Source organism: Myodes glareolus, chromosome 3 (assembly GCF_982192425.1).
Source record: "Myodes glareolus chromosome 3, mMyoGla1.1, whole genome shotgun sequence".
Classification (NCBI taxonomy): domain Eukaryota; kingdom Metazoa; phylum Chordata; class Mammalia; order Rodentia; family Cricetidae; genus Myodes; species Myodes glareolus.
The window spans coordinates 75895579-75916498 of record NC_142028.1 but is presented as its reverse complement, the minus strand read 5'-3'; the positions used below and the strand labels follow the sequence as shown (position 1 = coordinate 75916498).

Here is a 20920-nt window from a genome sequence, read left to right as displayed (position 1 = left end):
GGAAATCGCCACAGATTTAAGGCCCTGTTAACTCAACCAGGAATCTGCCCTTGCAACACACAGCTGCACCCCAGGTGACCACACCCCAGGTGACCACACCCCAGGTGACCACACCCCAGGTGACCACACCCCAGGTGACCCCAGGAAGCACACTGTTCAAGTCACATTCTGCAAGACAAATGCCAGACAGAGACACACTGGCTTGTCTCTAGGCTAACAGTTCTTAACCTGTGGAACTTGACCCCTTTGGGGTGTCAAAAGACCCTTTCACAGGGGTCATATATCCGATATCCCAAATAGCAGTTATTTACAGTATGATGATTCACAACAGTAGCAAAATTACAGTTATGAAGTAGCAACAAAATAATTTTATGGCTGGGGGTCACCACGACACGCGGGACTGTACTGAAGGTCCCAGCGTTAGGAAGGCGGAGAAGCGCTGGCACAGGCGTCCTCAGATTTCCACGTGTCTTCTCACTTTTACCACCTATACCACCCATCCGTGGTTTTAGGCACATTGCAGGTGGCTGTCTCAGCCTCTAGTTCTGAGAGTGACCAGCTGGCAGATCTGCCCTTGATCAGTTCGTTTAGTTTGTTTGTTTTCTTTCTTTTTTTTCTTTTTGGTTTTTTGAGTCAGCATTTCTCTGTAGCTTTGGAGCCTGTCCTGGATCTAGCTCTTGTAGACCAGGCTGGCCTCGAACTCGCAGAGATCCATCTGCCTCTGCCCCCGAGTCCTGGGATTAAAGGCGTGTGCCACCACCGCAGGCTCATCTTGTTTGTTTTTGAGGCAGGCGTGAGCCTCTGGCCCCAGGGCGCTGGCACCGAGCTCGCTGCTCCGACTTTCACTTGCTTTCACTTGTCTGTCAGTGTTGCTCTCCACTCACCCCAGTGTTTGCTCAGTGGATTCACAAAGTGGGAGCCAAGACCTGGCCTCTCACCCCGTGTTGCCACTGCTGTTGCCCAGTTTGTAGCCATGATGCAGACTAGTCAACTGTCACAAAATAAATGCCTCCAAGCAAAGATTTAAAGTCAAAGTCTACTGATAAGGCCAACACCCCCCACACCCCCCCACACCCCCACACCCTGCACACAGGGACTCCAAGGCCACTCCAGATTCTCGGGGTGGATCAAAAACCCAAAGCCTCAGCTGGGCAGTGGTGGCATACGCCTTTAATCCCAGCACTCGGAGGCAGAGACAGGTGGATCTCTGTGAGTTTGAGGCCAGCCTGGTCTACAAGAGCTAGTTCCAGGACAGGCTCCAAAGCTACATAGAGAAACCCTGTTTCGAACCACCCCCCCCAAAACAAAACAAAACAAAACAAAACAAAACAAAACAAAACAAACAACAACAACAAAACAAAGCCTCTGTGAACTAGAGTGGGTTCAAGGCCAGTCTCTAAGGGTGGAAAGGTATTTTGTTTGGTTTTGTTTTGTTTTGAGATTTTTTTCTGACTCATTTGGTTTGGGTTTATAGGAGTCTGGTTCCCTTTCTTCTGGGCCTGTGGTAAGCAAGGCATGGAGATACAGGGGGCAAAAAGGAATAGAGCTGCCCGCTCACTGCAATCAGGAGAGAGGAGGGGAGTGAGAAACAGATCAACAGAGATGGGCAGACACCAACCCGTACCCCTCAAATACCCCTACCCCGACCCAGTGACCATCTTTCTTCAACAAGGCCAAGGCCAGCCTCTGTCAGCCACAAATTGACAAGGATCATTCCGTTGGTGACGTCACATCCTCATGCTCTCCTAATTGTGCCACCGTTTAGAGACCAGCTTTCACCTGGGAACCTTTTATTTGTTAGTCATTGGGGGGGATGATGAGGCACCTGCGGGCTGGTCCATTGCAACAAGAACTTGATGCCCCCACACCCCCACCCAGAGACACTGCAGTAGCCATGTGCTCTGATTGGAGGTGTTTCCTGCTCAACCCCATCCCATTCACACAGCTCCACGGCCCAAGGCTTGCAAAGTCCCTTTTACAGTTATGCTTATGAATAATGTTCATTGAAATGCAAAAAAGACACCCAAAGCATGTTTTATAGATACAGAATCCTATTAGTCATCGGTTTGTTTTATTATCACACATAAAAAGGAAAAGGGAAATTTCCAATTGCCCTCAGTAAACACCGCTCCCGTGAAACCACAGTATGTCTGTAGTCCTTGTTGCTGGCTGCGTTTTGGCAGAGGAAGGGCTGATCCCTGGAGAGCTGTATTCTAGGCAGAGGTCCTGTGTGTCTCTTCCACTGTAGCTTGTTTCTGTTTTCCTCACAAAAGCATTGCAGCTCCTGTGGGCTCCAAAGGAGAAGCAGTTGTTTTGTTCGCAGGGTGTCTCCTGCAGGAATAACCGACAGCTCATCACTGTAACGGAATGAGACCAACTAGGCAGTAACACACGAAACCCTTCTTCAACACATTAGGGAAAGCTGGCGGGCCTTGCAGCGAGGATGACCCCTCCCAAATCTCTGGGAATGTTCTGTCGTAGGCAGTGTGCCAGACACTGCAGGAACTAGAGAGGGGCCGTGTTGCTTTATTAACATGTGGAGGCTCTTGAACTTAAAAAAAAAAAAAAAAAAGGTATTTGTTTGCTGTTATGGCCAGTTGCCGTCTGTAGTAATCCCAGCACTGGGAAGGCAGAGGCAAGAGGATGAACACAAGTTTGAAGCCAGTCAAATTGCCAGGCCAGCGGAACTACACAGTGAGGCCCTGTCTCCAAAACCCGGGAAAAAAGTGAAAATTCATTTTAGAGATGAGTTATTATACAAACAGAGCCTCATCTGCCTCTAGATGAAACAACCCAAGGACCTCATTTATCCTCCCAGATGCCTTAACAAAAGAAGGCGGGTGGGTGGTTTGAAAGTCCGAATTTTGATTTCTCAAAGTTCTGCAGGCAGGATGGCCACTCAAGGTGCTGGAAACAGTGTTGTCTTTCCCAGAGCGCTCTCTGTGCAGACGGCCACCTTCTCCCATGTGTGCACAGCCTCCCTGCCAGACCCACCCACACCCGCATTTCTTCTTCTAACACCAGACATATTTCTTTTTTTTTTTTTTAAATATTTTTATGGTTTATTTAACTTTATTTTATGTGCATTGGTGTGAAGGTGTCAGATCCCCTGCAACTGGATCTTCAGACAGCCGTGAGCTACCATGTGGGTGCTGGGAATTGAACCCAGGTCCTCTGAAAGAGCAGCCAGTGCTCTTAACCACTGAGCCATCTCTCCAGTCCCCATATTTCTTTTTTTAAAAATTTTTTATTATTTTCTCTTTCTTTTTGTTTTGTTTGTTTTTCATTTATAGTTTATTTATAATGATATTTACATAATAAAAACAAAACACAAAACTCACAAGTTGTACAAAGAATCTGGTGTATAATAAAAACAGCAATATAGACTGACAGGCTCATTTTGTTTTTCATGACAAGGTCTCACTCTGTCTATCACTCTGGCTGTCCAGGAACTCCAGGAGCTCTCTCTGTAGACCAGGCCGACTTCAAACTCACAGAGATTCACCTGCCTCTGTCTCTCAAGGGCTGGAATTGAATGTGTGGGCCACCATGCCTGGCACCAGTCATTGTTTCTAAGTGGTAACTTCATTGAAGACCAGGGTTCCAAATACAGTTGTATACTTAACTACTGGGGACTGGGCATGCAAGAGGATTTGGGGATGGGTACAATGTAGCATTTGCAGACAAGTACAATGTAACACTTACAGATGGGTACAATGTAACACTTACAGATGGGTACAGTGTAACACTTATAGACAGGTACAATGTGGCGCTGACAGATGAGTACAATGTAACACTTGCAGATAGGTACAGTGCGGCACTTGCAGACACTTGTGCCTTCTGTTCCCTCACTGGTTGCCCTGGGGGCCTTTCCTTGATAAAATACTTTCACACTGTAAAGGAAATGAAAACAGAGGCAGGTCTGAGGAATCTTAGAGCTGGAAGATCTAGCTATCTCAGTCTCGCTGGTCAGCTATGTGACTCTTCACTTGGGTCATTTTGTATAAAAGCTCGTGTTAGGGCTGGAGCAATGTTCAGTGGTTAAGGGCACTTGCTGCTCCTGCAGAGGACCTGAATTCAGTTCTCAATACCCACAATGAACAGCTTACAACCACCTGTAACCTCAGCTCCAAAGACCCAATGCCCTCTTCTGACTTCTGAGGGCACCGCCATGTATATATCACGTGCACACACAAGCACCCAAATCGATAAATAAAAAATCTTCAGAACTTAGTAAAGCTGAAGGCTGAGGCACTGTTAAGTTTAAGGCCAACCTGGGATAAATAGTGAGGCACTGTCTCATAAAAACAAAACAAAACCAAAAAACAAAACAACCAGAGTGAGCCTTGGATATAGCGGCACCCTCCTGTAATCCCAGCACTCAGGAGGCTGGGTGGTAGAATCACGAGATTAGGGGAACCCAGTCAGAGTCTTAAGACTGCCTCAGAACCAAACAGACACAGGACCCAGGTCCGACAGGAGTGGGGAGTTGGAGACTCAGTTTGATTCTGAGCCCCTTGCTGGAAGAAGTCAAGCTACTGTAGCCTTTCCCCCCTTCTAAATACTTCTTTGCCTGCAGAAATGCAGTTTTCTCTGGGGGAGGGGGGAGGGGTCCTGTGTTGGAAGCATTAGCTTCTCTCCTCAGATTCCGCTCTTCTCTATTTCACTATTTGTGCCGCAGGTGCCCTCAGAGACCAGAGGCTTTGGATTATCAGAACTGGAGTTACAGGTGGCTGGGAGGCAGCTGATGTGGTAGCTGGGAACCAACCTCTGTCCTCTGGGTTAGCAGCGTTCAGTATTCACTCCTTACCTCTGAGCCATCTCTCCAGCCTCCTGGGCTCTTTTGACACAGGTGCCACTGTGGTTGGTGCTGTGTCAGTTTTCATCCAGCTGTTTCTCTGGGAGCGATATGGTGGCTAGACCGTAGAATTGTATACAGATGTGGCAGATGGCAGAGAAGCAGGACTGTAGTCCTCTGATGTCTCCAATGAGGAAGGCTGCAATTACACAGTATTGACCATTGGCAGGAGACCCTGGGCCAGCCTGCTCCTCCAGCCCCAACCAGGCTGCCTCCTTCAGCTTCCCTGCATTCTGGGTGAAGAAGAGGGTCTGACCACTCTAGAGGTTGCTTGTAGCTTTGGTTTGAGGCACGGAGAGCGAGGCGTGTCATTCTTGCTTGTTCTCAAAAGCTCTCACAAGGGTGTGTGTGGCCACCCTTGAGTCCTTTCCATCCTCCACGGAGGGACAGTTCACTAAACACGCTGGCACATGGAAAGGGGGCAGCAGGCAGGGCAGTAGCCACAACACCGTCTGCAGCTGTGGCCTCTCCATCACTACAGCGCTGTCCACAGGTGGGACCTCTTCATCACTCCAGCGCTGTCTACAGGTGTGACCTCTCCATCACTACAGCGCTGTCTACAGGTGTGACCTCTTCATCACTACAGCGCTGTCTACAGGTGTGACCTCTTCATCACTCCAGCACTGTCTGCAGGTGTGGCTTCTGCATCACTACAGCGCTGTCTGTCTGCAGCTGTGGCCTCTCCATCACTACAGCACTGTCTGCAGCTGTGGTTTCTCCTATTCTCTCAGTGCTGACTCAGCTGGTCCCAGCCACCATGAGACAGAGGCAATCCTAAGGTGTGAGACCTAGAATAAATCTGCTATTTTGTGATTATAATTATAAGAGACCAAACAAATCAATTATAACAATAAATGCAGATGGGCTTAATTTATATATCAAAGAAAAGTAAAAACAAATGCTTGAAAATGAATTGATCTCAGATTCAATGCAATGCCCATCAAAATCCCAGCAAAATTCTTCATAGACCTTGAAAGAACAATACTCAACTTCATATGGAAAAGCAAAAAACCCAGGATAGCCAAAACAATCCTGTACAATAAAAGAACTTCTGGAGGCATCACAATCCCTGACTTACTACAGAGCTACAGTACTGAAAACAGCCTGGTACTGGCATAAAAACAGACAGGAGGACCAATGGAACTGAATAGAAGACCCAGATATCAATCCACACATCTTCGAACACCTGATTTTTGACAAAGAAGCAAAAAATATCAAATGGAAGAAAGAAAGCATATTTAACAAGTGGTGCTGGCATAACTGGACATCAACATGTAGAAAAATGAAAATAGACCCAGATCTATCACCATGCACAAAACTCAAGTCCAAATGGATCAAAGACCTCAACATAAAGCCAGCCACACTAAATCTTATAGAAGAGAAAGTGAGAAATACACTTGAATGCACTGGCACAGGGAACCACTTCCTAAATAGAACCCCAGCAGCACAGACACTGAGAGAAACAATTAATAAATGGGACCTCCTGAAACTGAAAAGCTTCTGTAAAGCAAAGAACACAGTCAACAAGACAAAACGACAGCCTATAGAATGGGAAAAGATCTTCACTAGCCCCACATCAGACAGAGGTCTGATCTCCAGAATATACAAAGAACTCTAGAAATTGGACACCAAAAGAACACATAATCCAATAAAAAAAAAATTGGAGTACAGACCTAAACAGAAAACTCTCAACAGAGGAACCTAAAATGGCTGAAAGACACTTAAGGAAATGTTCAACATCCTTAGTCATCAGAGAAATGCAAACCAAAACAACTCTGAGATTCCATCTAACACCTGTAAGAATGGCCAAGATCAAAAACACTGATAACAACTCATGCGGGAGAGGTTGTGGGGAAAAGGGAACACTTCTGCATTCCTGGTGGGAATGCAAGCTGGTACAGCCCCTTTGGATATCAGTGTGGCCATTTCTCAGAAAATTAGGAAATAACCTTCCTCAAGACCCAGTAATACCACTTTTGGGTATATATCCAAAGGATGCTCAATTATGCCACAAGGACATGTGCTCAACTATGTTCACAGCAGCTTTGTTTGTCATAGCCAGAACCTGGAAACAACCTAAATGCCCCTCAACTGAAGAATGGATACGGAAAATGTGGTTCATTTACACAACGGAGTACTACACAGCAGAAAAAATAAAGACAGCTTGAATTTTGCAGGAAAATGGATGGAGCTAGAAAACATTATTTTGAGTGGGGTAATCCAGACACAGAAAGACAATTATCACATGGACTCACTCATAGGTGGTTTTTAAACATAAAGCAAAGAAAGCCAGCCTACAAACCACAATCCCAGAGAACTTAGACAACAATGAGGACATTAAGAGAAACTTATATAGATATAATCTGCATGGGAAGTATAAAAAGAGATCTCCTGAGTAAATTGGGAGCATGGGGACCTTGCGGGAGGGTTGAAGGGAGTAGGGGAGAGGCAGGGAGGAGAGCAGAGAAAAATGTAAAGCTCAATAAAAATCAATTTTAAAAAACCTGTTAACCATGAATGTGGCTCCATTTATAAGTTGTGAAAATAGTCTGATGTATGAAGATGTATAAATGTAACAAATCACGTAAAGGGACTCAAGGACAAAAACCACCTGATCTTTTGAAGAGATAAAGGAAATTCTTGTGACAAAATCTAATATCTACTCCCAATTAAAAAAAGAAGAAGAAGATGAATTGATCAAACACACAATTCAGAAACTTTTTAAAAAAGTAAAAGGGGAGATTATGGAAGAAGTAAATTAATTAGTATAAAAATAGTAAGCATTGCAATTGTAAAATGGAGTTGAACTGTATCCAGCAATTGGGGGCAGAGACAGGAGAATAGCTTAGGTTACTGTGAGGCCAGTCTGGTCTATGCAGTGAACTCCAGGTCACCAGAGACCACATAGTGAGATGCTGTCTCAAAATAAGTGAATAAATAGACATTAATCAATTTAAAAATCAGTTCTTTGAAAACTACCCAGGTCTTCCAGCCATAGCTCTAAGTGCAGAGTCTGAAACTCTACCAAAGGTTACACTGCCCTTCCACAGGAATCTCAAGACAGTGTGCTGTAAGCAACGGGAGTGGCTGTGGGGTCAAGCGCTACAAGAAAGGGTGTGGCGATTCAGTCCGTGGAGGCAAGTTCTAGAAGGTGGAGGAACAGAAGTAGCTGTAGACAGATGTTTCCTTATCTAGAGAGGTGGTGACAGTCCTGGCCAGCATGTGGACTAAGATCACTGTTGAGATGACATCACGTGACGGCGTCGTGCAGGGTACTGGCCCTTCTAAACCATTTCATCATGTTTGCAATTCCCATGCCTCCCTTTTATAATAGACTGATGACTTTAAAATACAAATAAAATTACCAAGAAAATAGAAGGACCATTATGTAGCACAATCAAGTAAGAAATTCCAAAGTGGGAAATAGACACGCATAGATGTGCATAGATGCACAACCGTTGAATACAAGGAGTCCACCCTGGGCCAGGAGGAAATCTGAGGTGCAAAGTTTCCACCATGGAAAATTCAATAAAAGAAAAGCAATCACAAGACACACAAACAGTAAACTTTGGCTTATGCAAATGAATAATTAGTATCAACAAAAGACATTCCTGGGGTTGAGGGTGTAGTGGTAGCCCTGAGTTAAATCCCTTAAATACAGGAAGAAGGAAAAAGGGAGGGTGAGGGAGGGATAGGAGCAAGAATTTTGAAGCTTCAAACTGACAGAGATCCTTGTAATTAGTCTAGATGTTCATTAAAAATGAGAAGCCAATGATTTTGGACACATAATACATAAAAATGCAGTTTTGTGGCATATATAATTAAAATAATGGGTGTTTGTGGGAGCTGATTCTCTATGCTAGTGAAGTTAAGATGCCATAAATTCAAATTAGAGTGTTACAACACTAGGGTGCCAAGTGTAATTCCCCAAGGAACACATTTTAGAGGAAGAGTATAGGGTGTGTGTGTGTTCCAGATATCCATATATGGCAATAAAGTCGTTTGCCACAAAAAGCCAACTAAACACAAAAGGAAATAGGAGATGGAAAGAGAAGCCATAGACACATAGAAAATAGAACAAATGATAGAATTGTGATCCTTCTTGTCAGTAAATATTTAAGATGTGGATGGGTTAAACTCTTTAATCCAAAATCAGAAATTGACAGAATGGGTTTTATTTTTCTTATTAATTTTTAGTTTATATTTATGGGTGTTTGCCAGAATGTCTGTACATGCCAGAGGACAAAAAGAGGGTGTTGGCTACCCTGGGGTTGGATTGATGAACCCCTGTGTGAGTGCTGAGAATCCAAGTCAACGCCTCATGACAAGCAAGCAGCCAGCGCTTTTAACCACTGGAGCCATCGCTCCTGGGTGGACGGGTATGTGGAAGATTCACTACAAAAGCAAAAACAGTTCTAAGCACTTGTGCAGCTAACAAAAGACAAGGTAGCTGAAGGAAACCTGAGAGAATTGAAGGGAGTCACAGAGAAGCTGTATTGGCAGGTAGAGCCGATGATGTTTGACTCTCTGTTCTGGTAGTAGAGACAATGACAGTCGGCTAGAACAAACCAGAAGGGTGAGAAGGCAGACGGTTTGAACAACGCAAGAAACTGATTAAACTGACAGAAATATCCAGAATTCTCACCAGCATGCAGGCGGCAGAGGCGGGCAGAACTTTGCAAGTTCCAACCCAGCCAGGGCTACACAGTGACCTCTGTCTCAAAAAAATAAAAAAAAAAAATATTAAAAAATAAAAAAAGAAAAGAAAAGAAAAAAGAAAGAAAAGAAAAGAAAAGAAAATGAAAGCAAACAAACGAAAGTAAAGTAAATCAAGCAAACAATCAAGACCCTGCTTTATCATATCTCTACAGAAGTGACCCTGACAGACTTCGGCGCGGTTCAGACCAGAAACGGTTCAATTACCTTCCCAACGGAGAGAGACAGAATCTTCATATTCCAACGGCTGATTTTTACAAGTATGGGGACAAAACCGGTCCGGGTTCCAATCTGGAAGCTACAGAGAGTTCCCTAGGAGCCTCACTTTCCAGAAGATCACAGTAAAACCCACAAGGTAGGACTGGGACAGACCAATGGGCATTGCTGCATCCATTGAAACGGGGAAGAGACCCCAAGGCAGTGGTCTTCAACCTTCCTAACGCTGTCTTCAACCTTTTCAAACAGTTCGCATTGTTGTGGTGACCCCCAACCATAAAATTGTTTTCATTGCTACGTCATAACTGTAATTTTGCTACTGTTATGAATCGTAATATTTTTTATTTTGTTTTTTGTTTTTCGAGACAGGGTTTCTCTGTAGCTTTGGAACCTGTTCTGGAACTAGCTCTTGTGAGACCATGCTGTCCCCGAACTCATAGAGACCCGCCTGCCTCTGCCTCTCGAGTGCTGGAACCACCGCCCGGCTGAATTGTAATTTAATATCTGATGTGCTACTCCAAATAGGTGGAGAACCATTGGTTGCGAACCACTATGCCCCTCCCGCGCCTACCCCCATCCCAAATGCCTGATAGGTAGACCCTTGCAAAGCCAGGTTCCTCCCGCAAAGGGTGTGGCCAAAAACTAGGCACTATAAAAGCCAATGCCCGCTCTAATTTGTGAGTGGGTTTCTTTCTCCCAGTTCACCTTGAGCGTCTCTATCAGTGGGTACGGCCTGAGGTCTACGTCCTGATTCTGCTTCGGTGAGTCTGGGCCTCGAATCTTGTTGGGAAGGGTTGTCACCTTGGACTGGAAGTTCTGAGGCTGGGTAGGTCAGAAACGCTAGAAAGTCGGGGGCTCGGCTAACGGGGAGTAGTAAGGCAGAAGCATTTGAAGAAATCCTATTATTTAGTGGCTCATTTGCTGAGCACCAGGGCCTGTCCTCCACCAGACAAACGCGGACTGTACAGGAGACAGTGGCGTGACTCGCCGCGACTGCCTTTCTGAACTGTGGCCATTGCCAAACCCTTAAGCAGGATTCAAGGGCGTATAAAATGCCAGGGCAGGTCGCTATCAGGAGTAGAGTGTGTTCGTGTTCCCACACGCCTCAAGTCCCATGACCTGGAGACAGAGGCAGGCAGATCTCAAGATTTCAGATTTCAAGACCAACCTGATCTACATGCGGAGTTTCAGGCTAGCCAATGCCCATCTCAAAATAGTAATAATAATTTAAAATAATAAAATAAAGTTGGCCATGGTGGCACACGCCCTTAATCCTAGTACTGGAGATCAAAACCAGCTTGATCCACACAAGAAATTCTGGGATAAGCATGGCTATGGTACTATTTCAAAAAAAAATTAAATAATAAAAACCATAATTTTTCCCTTGTGTGTGTGTGTGTGTGGCAAGGTCTCTCTACATAGCCCTGGCTGTACCGAAACTCACTTTGACCAAACAAGCCTGGAACCTAAAAAATCCACCTACCTCTGCTGACATTAAAGGCCACTTTAACTATGCCAAACCTATAAAATAATTGTTACAATGGTGCTGTGCAGGGGACCGGAAGGATAGAGACCAGAGTGGGTACTGTTGCCCCAGATATCCCTCCTTGTTTTTGTTTGTTTTTTCTCTTTATTTCTTTATTGGTTTTTTGGGCAGAATTTGTCTGTAGCTTTGGAGCCTGTCCTGGAACTTTGTAGACCAGGCTGGCCTTGAACACACAGAGATCTGCCTTCCTCTGAAACCCGAGTGCTGGAATTAAAGGCTTGTGCCACCACCGCCCAGCAATCTTTGAGTTTTTTGCAGGTATCCATCCGGATCTGAAAAGCTCTGCTTTGGACAAAATAGTTATCGGCCTAGAGAAACTTCAGCCTAGATGTCTGGGAAGAGAAGCATAGATTCACAGGATAGCAAATACATTAAGATGCTCTTCTGGGACTATATTTTAGTTGATGTATATCTGTCTGTTTCAGAGTATGGAAATGAGAGTAACTGCCTCTGGCAGGCAGAAGAGTGTGTTAGGTTTCTCTGTGTAGCCTTATCTGTTCTGGAAATCAACTACCATAGACCAGGATGACCTCAACTCAGAGATATGCCAGCTTCTACCTCCCAAGTGCTGGAATTAAAGCAAGCACCACCATGGCGGTCTATTTTATTTATTTGTTTGTTGTTTGTTTGGTTAGTTGGTTTTCTAAACAGGGTTTCTCTGTAACTTTGGAGCCTGTCCTGGGATTCACTCTGTAGACCAGGCTGACCTCAAACGCAGACATCCAATGCCTCTGCCTCCCACGTGCAGGGATTAAAGGCGTGTATTGGGTTTTGAGACGAAGTCTCCCTGTGTAGCTCTGCTTGGCCTCATCCTAGACAAGAACTCTTCATTCCCCTCCCCCATTTCTCAGGCACCCTCTGGTCTCCTGTGTGGCTCTATAGAGGACCTCAAGTAAGCCAGATCTCAGTGTTGTCTCTTTGGGACTGCTGTCTTGTCCTACACACGATGTCCTTGCTATCTACCCACCATACAGCAAGCCTGAGCGTTTCCTTCCATTGGTCACGATCCCGCCTTCCAATTACCCATTCATCAGATGATGGACAGACTCCTAGATACAGTTCAGGTTTGGGTTACCATCTTATGTACAAATGTGAACATAAGGGTACAAATAGCTTTTCAATTCCCTTGGGTTATAGACCCAGAAGTGGATTGCAGGGGTTGTACAGTAAATCGATTTTCTGTTTGTTGTCTCATCTTCTAAAGCCGTTGATGCCATTTTACATTTCTTGTGGTATGCGAGAATTCTGATTCTATAGCTCAACAGTATTATTGCTTGGCTAGTGGGGATTGCTTGTTTTAAATCCATCTCAATGATCTCTCATTTTGTTTTTCTAAGTTGATGTCAGGCATTTTTGCTGTTGTTATCCATCTGTGTATCTTCAGTGAAATGTTTTGGGGTCCTTGAACTCTTTGTGTATGAGCTGGGGATTGAATCCAGAGCTGCATGCCAGGGAAGGGCTCTCTCAATAAGGGCTCTGTTCCATTCCCAGCCTCCCACCCAACTTTGAAGTGCTGGGGCTTGAACGCAGGGCTCCATTTATGACGTAGGCAGTGTTGTCTTGCCACTGAGCTACATTCTCCAACCTTTTTATTTTATTATTACTATTATTTTATTTTATTTTGAGACAGGGTTTCTCTGTGTAGCTCTGGCAGTCCTGGAACTTACTATGTTGGCCAGACTGATCTCAAACTCAGATTTGTGTGTCTCTGCCTCCCAAGTGCTGGGACGAAAGGCATGGGACACCACCTCCTGGCTATATTAACTTTTTTAACGCAATCTTTTACTTTTTCTTTTTGTTTATTTTTGTTTTCATTCTTTTCTTTTCAAGACTGAGTTTCTCTGTGGCTTTGGAGCCTGTCTTGAAGCTAACACTTTTTTTTTAATATTTTTTTTTTTACTTTTTTTTTCTTTTTTTTTTTTTCACATGTGGATAGAGTGAAGAAGCTAACTCTTGTGGATCAGGCTGGCCCTGAACTCACAGAGATCCTGCCTGACTCTGCCTCCCAAATGCTGGGATTAAAGGCATAGGTCACCACTGCCTGGCTTTTTTTGTTGTTGTTGTCTTGTTTTGTTTTTTGTTTTTCAAGACATAGTTTCTCTGTATATCTCTGACTGTCCTAGAATTCATTCTGTAGACCAGGCTAGCCTCAAACTCAGAGAGATCTGCCTGCCTCTGCCCCTCTGAGTGCTGATATTAAAGGTGTGAACCACCATCACCCTACTCATTTTATTATTTTAAAATTTTATTATTAATATTTTGTTTTTTAAGACAGGGTTTCTATAGCCCTGGGTATTCTGGAACCAGCTCTGTAGACTAGGTTGGCCTCAAATTCAGGGATCCTTCACACTGTGCTTGGGTGTGCTCCACCTCTGCCTGACTATTTTTCTATTCATCACTGGGAAATAAAGTTTTATTTTTATTTACATTTGATCAGAGTACCTTATAAACATGAGAGCAAATGTCATAATGGAGACATTTTATACATCGAATGTAAGCTAATAGAAAAAGTGCATTTTAAAAAGGCCTTGCTTCTTTCTGAGGGACAATCTAAGAACAACCTCGGAGCTGACGCTTAAATGATCTCTAGAAATTAGAGGTTGGAACTCTTTACAGAATTCAGATGCATTGCAGCAAAGTTCTTTTGGAAACTACTTGAAGCTTTTAAAAAAATTTTTTATTGATATTTATTGAGCTCTACATTTTCTCTGCTCCCCTCCCTGCCTCTCCCCTACTCCCTTCAACTCTCCCCCAAGGTCCTCATGCTCCCAATTTACTCAGGAGATCTTCTCTTTTTCTACTTTCTACTTCCCATGTAGATTAGATCTATGTAAGCCTTTCTTAGTGTCCTCATTGTTGTAGGTTCTCTGGGATTGTGGTTTGTAGGCTGGCTTTCTTTGCTTTATGTTTAAAAACCACCTATGAGTGAGTCCATGTGATAATTGTCTTTCTGTGTCTGGGTTACCCCACTCAATATAATGTTTTCTAACTTCATCCATTTTCCTGCAAAATTCAAGCTGTCTTTATTTTTTTTCTGCTGTGTAGTACTCCATTGTGTAAATGAACCACATTTTTCTTATCTATTCTTTGATCGAGGGACATTTAGGTTGTTTCCAGGTTCTGGCTATGACAAACAAAGCTGCTGTGAACATAGTTGAGCACATGTCCTTGTGGCATAATTGAGCATCCTTTGGATATATACCCAAAAGTGGTATTACTGGGTCTTGAGGAAGGTTATTTCCTAATTTTCTGAGAAATGGCCACACTGACATCCAAAGGGGCTGTACCAGCTTGCATTCCCACCAGGAATGCAGAAGTGTTCCCTTTTCCCCACAGCCTCTCCCACATAAGTTGTTATCAGTGTTTTTGATCTTGGCCATTCTTACAGGTGTTAGATGGAATCTCAGAGTTGTTTTGGTTTGCATTTCTCTGATGACTAAGGATGTTGAACATTTCCTTAAGTGTCTTTCAGCCATTTTAGGTTCCTCTGTTGAGAGTTCTCTGTTTAGATCTGCACTCCATTTTTTAAATCGGATTATTTGTTCTTTTGATGACCAATTTCTTGAGTTCTTTGTATATTTTGGAGATAATACCTGTGTCTGATGTGGGGCTAGTGAAGATCTTTTCCCATTCTGTAGGCTGTCATTTTGTCTTATTGACTGTGTCCTTTGCTTTACAGAAGTTTTTCAGTTTCAGGAGGTCCCATTTATTAATTGTTTCTCCCAGTGTCTACCTGAAACTTTATAACAAGGTACGAATTGCTCCCCGGCTTTCCACTCATTAGCATTATGTACGCTTGGTTATCTTAGGCTTTTCTTGGACTTTGTTGAGATTATAAAATGTTTGTGGCTGAGCTCATAAGTGGTTGACCTGGTCTTTGCCTTGTATCACTCACAAATCTACCCACACTGCTGTTGCCAGCTGCTGTAATTCACGTCAGGACCATGTGTGCATACAGATGCATCTCCATGAATGTCTGCCACAGTGCTCCACGTGGCTGAATGCTGCCAGGCACACTGAAGTTGGTGTAAGGCGGCCCACTGTGCAGATATCTGTCCACTGCAGCTCCCGAGCCCAGCATCCCCTCTGTCCTTCTCTCAACCAGTCAGAAGGACCTGGGAACTGGGGTGGGGCTAAGGATTTTAGTAATGAAGACCCAGGTCTGAGGTCACTATTTTGAGCCAGCTAGAGGCAGCAGATAGAGTTTGGAGTTGTAAGAACAGGCTGGCCCGTTAGTCATTTTCCCCCCAGTAAGACAGAAACGTTTGAAAATTTCATAAAGGAAAAAGTGTCACTCAAATAATTTGCATGAGTATCTGTTTAGTTTTTGTTTCTTTCGAGGTCTCTCTGAGACAGGTCTTCACTAAATATTTACCCAGGAAGGCCTCAAGCTCTGTCTGCCTTCCTCAGCTATCCCGGTGCTGGGATCTCAGGAGTGGGTCACACCTTGCTAAAGCTATTGAGTTATAATTCAGAATGAGACTCAGGAGACCTGAGTCTACTTGGTGCTGTTTCCTTCCTGAGGCAGACTCACCTCCTGGTTCCTGCTTAAGGGAGAGTCAGGCTAGGTGCCCCCCCCAGTGTGTCCTGCCCTCCCCCTCCCCTGTCCCCACCTCTCTGGAGTGCTGGGATTACAGTGAGACACCCTGTCTGATTCTGGTTCTACTTCTGACTTCCTCTCTGGATCAACAGGATGGCTAAGCAAACTCCACAGCCCTCATCAAACAGGAAAAATGCTGCTATCTTTAATAGCTTTGCAGGAAGACTTACGTTCTATGGAAACGGAAAATGCTAGTAACGTAGTGTGAGTATTTGCTTTTCGGGCACTTGGCAGCTGAACTGGACCCTTTGTGTCTAGTGCTGTGTGGTAATAGATGCTCTTCTCACGCATCCTGGCATGCTGCAGGGCAGGAGTCATCCTGACCCCTGCAGACTTCTCCACACTAATCAGTTCATGGAACTCTGGTCTGAAGGAGACCACCATCAGGAAACTTGTACACACTGGCGTCCAGCCTATCGGCCACTTCTTCTGGTTCCTTCTGGGGAAGGAAGGGGTCACCAGGGAAGCCAAACGGTATAGGATGTAGAGGGCAGTTGGCCTTGCTCAACCCCTGCCAGGAGGCACAGCTGAAGTACCCACTTGGACACTTTCATTTATCTCCCAAGTCCGTGCAGTTCCAATACAAGAGCATCCTGATTTGTCTCTGCACACCTCACGGCCGCCGTGGCTCTGGAACCGTGGCAGTTCTGTCTCCATGAAGGGCAGCCAGATGCTCTTTGGAGCAGTAATTAGGTCGGGTATGTTTTTGGTCAAATACTGGAAACAAGGAATCTGCTCCAGCCCCTTCCTCACCCAGCCATATGGTGGGCAGCCACATCCCTGTCTCCATTCCGGGGGACAATCACTGCCTTGCTAGGGAACAGCATGAATGCAGACGCTGAAGAACCCTGCCCAGTCCAGACCCTATCTGTTTGTTTGTTGGTTTACTTATTTATTTTGGATTTTCGCATCAGGGTTTCCCTGTGTTGACAACCTTGGCTATCCTGGGATACTTTGTAGACCAGGCTGGCCTCGAACTCACAGAGATCTGCCTGCCTCTCCTAGCTTGGTGGGATTAAGAGAAAGTGACACCACGTCTGACTATTCATTTTTGAAACAATCTTTTTTAGATTGATTTGTTCATTTCTTGTTGCCCTGGCTGTCCTGGAATTTGCTCTGTAGACCAGGCTGGCCTCAAACTCACAGAGATTCACCTGTCTCTGCCTCCCAAGTGCTGGGATTAAAGGCGTGCGACATCACCACCACCCAACTTGAATCAATTTTTATTTCAGCTGACTTTCCTCTCCAACCTCTGCTCTCATCTTCTTCCCTTCTCTGCCACCTTTGAGGTTATTTTAATCTGAGAATAGCCTATGTTGTGATAAAGTCAGCTTCGCGGTTTGTCATGTTCCGGTCTTTAAATGCATCTGTAGCTCTGCTTAGGCGTCTGCCACTGCATGGAGCTCTTTTCTCCTTAAAAACAGTAATGGCTGTGACTCCTACCCTTGCGTTCATTGGTAGAAAAGTTTTAATCCTCTCGAATTGATTTCGTCGTTGACCCATATCTCTGTGAAACTGTCTGGAAGATATTGGCATTTGCAAGGTTCAGCTTGGACCTGCTGGGATATGGGACACTCTTGCTTCATTTAGCTTTCCACCATTGTTTGGAAGATGGCAGCGGCACAGGCTGATGCTCTAGAGGTGTCACTGTGTGTGTGTGAAGCCTGCAGTGGGCAGGTTGTCAATTCCAGAGTCAGGGAGGGCATTTGAGAGGCAGCAGCACCCTTTTGATAAGAACCCGTGGTGGGATGGACTGACGTGGCGCCGGTGAGGACGAAGAGTGGGGTCCGGACTGGGGTCTGAGCCGGGACTTATTGGCCTTCTCCCTTTTCTTTTTAGGTCCTCACGACTCAAAATCTAGTTCTATAAAGAGCTCAGCTCCGTCCTCCAAACATCTGAGTAACTTGAGTTTCTCTGAATCTTCCTGCCACATAAGGACCAGGCAAGAACCCAGCTCAGCTTCAGCCCTGTGCACCCCTCGTTCCCCCATAAAGGACAGCTGGCATAAGTCAGCCTAGATCCATGACTTCCTGTAGTTCCACAGCAATGACATTAAAACATCCTAGTATCCTCTGGAGGATCCTTACCCACAAGCCAACACATCCTGGGAAATCCCTTTCTATGCCCCTTGCAGAGCCAAGTGAGACTCCTGCTACAGCCCAACAAGTTGGGTCTGCCGGTCAGGCCACACCTGTAGCCACAGCCAGCTCTCAGGTGACAGATGTCATCGATGGCTCCAAGCCAGTATTCACTAACTGTCAGACTACCGAAATCACAGGATGCAGAGTGACAGCCTCCAACGAGGGCAGCCAGAGAAACACAGTCTGCGACAAGCGAGCTCTTCGCTACAGAGACCAGTTAGCAACTCTTGAAGAGGGCCGTTCGGTGAGCTTCAGTGGCGATCAAACCCAACTGGAAGACTGTCCAGTCACTTCCGGGGACGACCGAGCCTCCTGGTGTGGTCAGACGATGACCCCCAATGCTGACCAGACTTGCCATGGGCATCAGGAGATGGCCCTCAATAGTGACGAGAATGTCTACAGAGATGAGATGAGAACTCTCCTCAGTGGAGAGACTCCTCTGAGTCTCTGTAGGAGTCAGATGACAAATCCTAGTGGTGAGTTACTCACCTATGGGGCTCAGACAATGGTCCCTAATACAAACCAGACTTTCTCTGGGGGTCAGATGACAACTCAAACCAATGATTTAACAGATGGGGTTCAGATGACATCACCCAGTGGTAGCCAGACTTTCTTTGGGGGTCAGATGACTACAACCAGTGACCTTACAAATGGGGTTCAGATGACATCCCCCAATGGTAATCAGACTTTCTTTGGGGGTCAGATGACTACAACCAGTGACCTTACAAATGGGGTTCAGATGACATCCCCCAATGGTAATCAGACTTTCTTTGGGGGTCAGATGACTACAACCAGTGACCTTACAAATGGGGTTCAGATGACGTCCCCCAATGGTAATCAGACTTTCTTTGGGGGTCAGATGACTACAACCAGTGACCTTACAAATGGGGTTCAGATGACATCCCCCAATGGTAATCAGACTTTCTTTGGGGGTCAAACGACAACCCCCAGTGGCCACCAGACTTCCTATAGGACTCAGATGATGCCCTGTGAGGGTAACCAGGCTCTGTACAGAAGTCAGAAGATAACACCCAGGGTTGACCAGACCTTTTATGGAAACCATACTCTCTATGGGGCTCAGATGACCATTCCAGATGGAGACCAGACCTTGTCTGGCTCGCAGATGACAAACTGGAATGGTGACCAGGCCAACTATGCTTCCCAGATGACAAACTGGAACGGTGACCAGACCTACTATGACCCCCAGATGACGAACTGGAATGGTGACCAGGCCAACTATGCCTCCCAGATGCCAAACTGGAACGGTGACCAGGCCTACTATGACCCTCAGATGACAAACTTGAATGGTGGCCAGGTCTACTATGACTCCCAGATGACAAACTTGAATGGTGACCAGGTCTACTATGATCCCCAGATGGCAAACTTGAATGGTGACCAGGCCAACTATGCCTCCCAGATGGCAAACTTGAATGTTGACCAGTCCTTCTACAACCCTGAGATGGCAAACTTGAATGGTGACCAGGTCTACTATGACCCCCAGATGACAAACTGGAATGGTGACCAGGCCAACTATGACCCCCAGATGGCAAACTTGAATGGTGACCGGACCTTCTACTACCCTCAGATGGCAAACCCCAGAGGTGGCCTGACCCATTATACAGGACACGTGATGTCCCTTGCTGGTAGCCAGATGCCCTGTGAGGACAGATCCCCATCTATTTCAAATTCTCACTTGGCCCAAATACAGCTTCCAGAATGTTCTTCAAGCTTTTCTTCAGCTCCAAGAAATCACCCAGATATGAAAGAGGACCTCAGCACTCCGGACCCTAAGTTGCAGAAGAAGAACAATCGGAAGTCCTATGGGTGCGAAACATGTGGACAGATATTCCAAAAGTCTTCCCACCTCCGAAACCATATTCGCAAACATACTGGTGGGTGAGGGTCTGTGTGCACGGGGGCAGGGGAGTGGCTACAACTCTGTGCCTTTATAGAGCTTTGATATTATTTGAGATTATTGTCACTTCCTGGAAGTCTGGGACCCCAGGAGACCCTGGGGAAGGTTGCCAAGATTGAGGGTGGATAGAGAGGTTTTATTGGTAGCTCAGGTCCCAGACCAGAAGACTGGGCCCCGGGCTCTGTGGCATCCCTTGTACTACATGACGGGATGAGTGAGATATTAATTTGGTCCTTTGTAGAGGTTTGTGGGCTTGTTCTTTTTATGCGCCCCCCCCCACCCCAGAGATGAGGTTGCACCATGCTGTCCACACTGGTTTTGAACAGCCTGGTTGAGGAAACGCCCCCAACCTGAGTCACCAAGTCCTTAGGGCTATTAGCATGTGCCCTGCTCAGAGACTGTTCACTCCATCTCTGTGGGGACTGTCTCTGCTTGGACCACCTCCCTCTCTGTTACTCCTTCATTAGCTTTCTTGCTCTCCTTCCTTGTCTCCTCTTTTGCTGTTTTTCTTTCTTCTTCTCCTTCAAAGGTTTCCTCTTGTCTTTCCAACTCAACTTTCTCTCCCACAGTTTTTTGTTTGTTTGTTTGGTTTTTGTTTTTTTTAAGAGACTTTTTTATTTTACATTTTTTTTTTTTTTACAGAATAGAACTGGATATTTATTACTTAGAGAGAAGGAAAGAAAGAGAAGAGGAGAGAGACAGAAGGAAGCAGGGAAGAGTGTGTATTTTATGTTTTTATTGATTTTATTGAGCTATACATTTTTTCTGCTCCCCTCCTTTTCAACTCTCTCCCATGGTCCTCATGCTCCCAATTTACTCATAAGATCTTATAGAGAAGTATTTTCTCTGTAGCTTTAGACCCTTCTTGGAACTTACTCTGCAGACCAGACTAGACTAAAATGCACGGGAATCCACCTGTCTGCATCCT

The 20920-nt window shown here is 45.3% G+C and overlaps 1 pseudogene; it reads right to left on the bottom strand.

Annotated features, from left to right (window-relative positions):
- Nucleotides 1–4875: 4875 nt before the first annotated feature.
- LOC148122703 (uncharacterized) lies at nucleotides 4876–16763 on the bottom strand (annotated as a pseudogene).
- Nucleotides 16764–20920: the final 4157 nt, after the last annotated feature.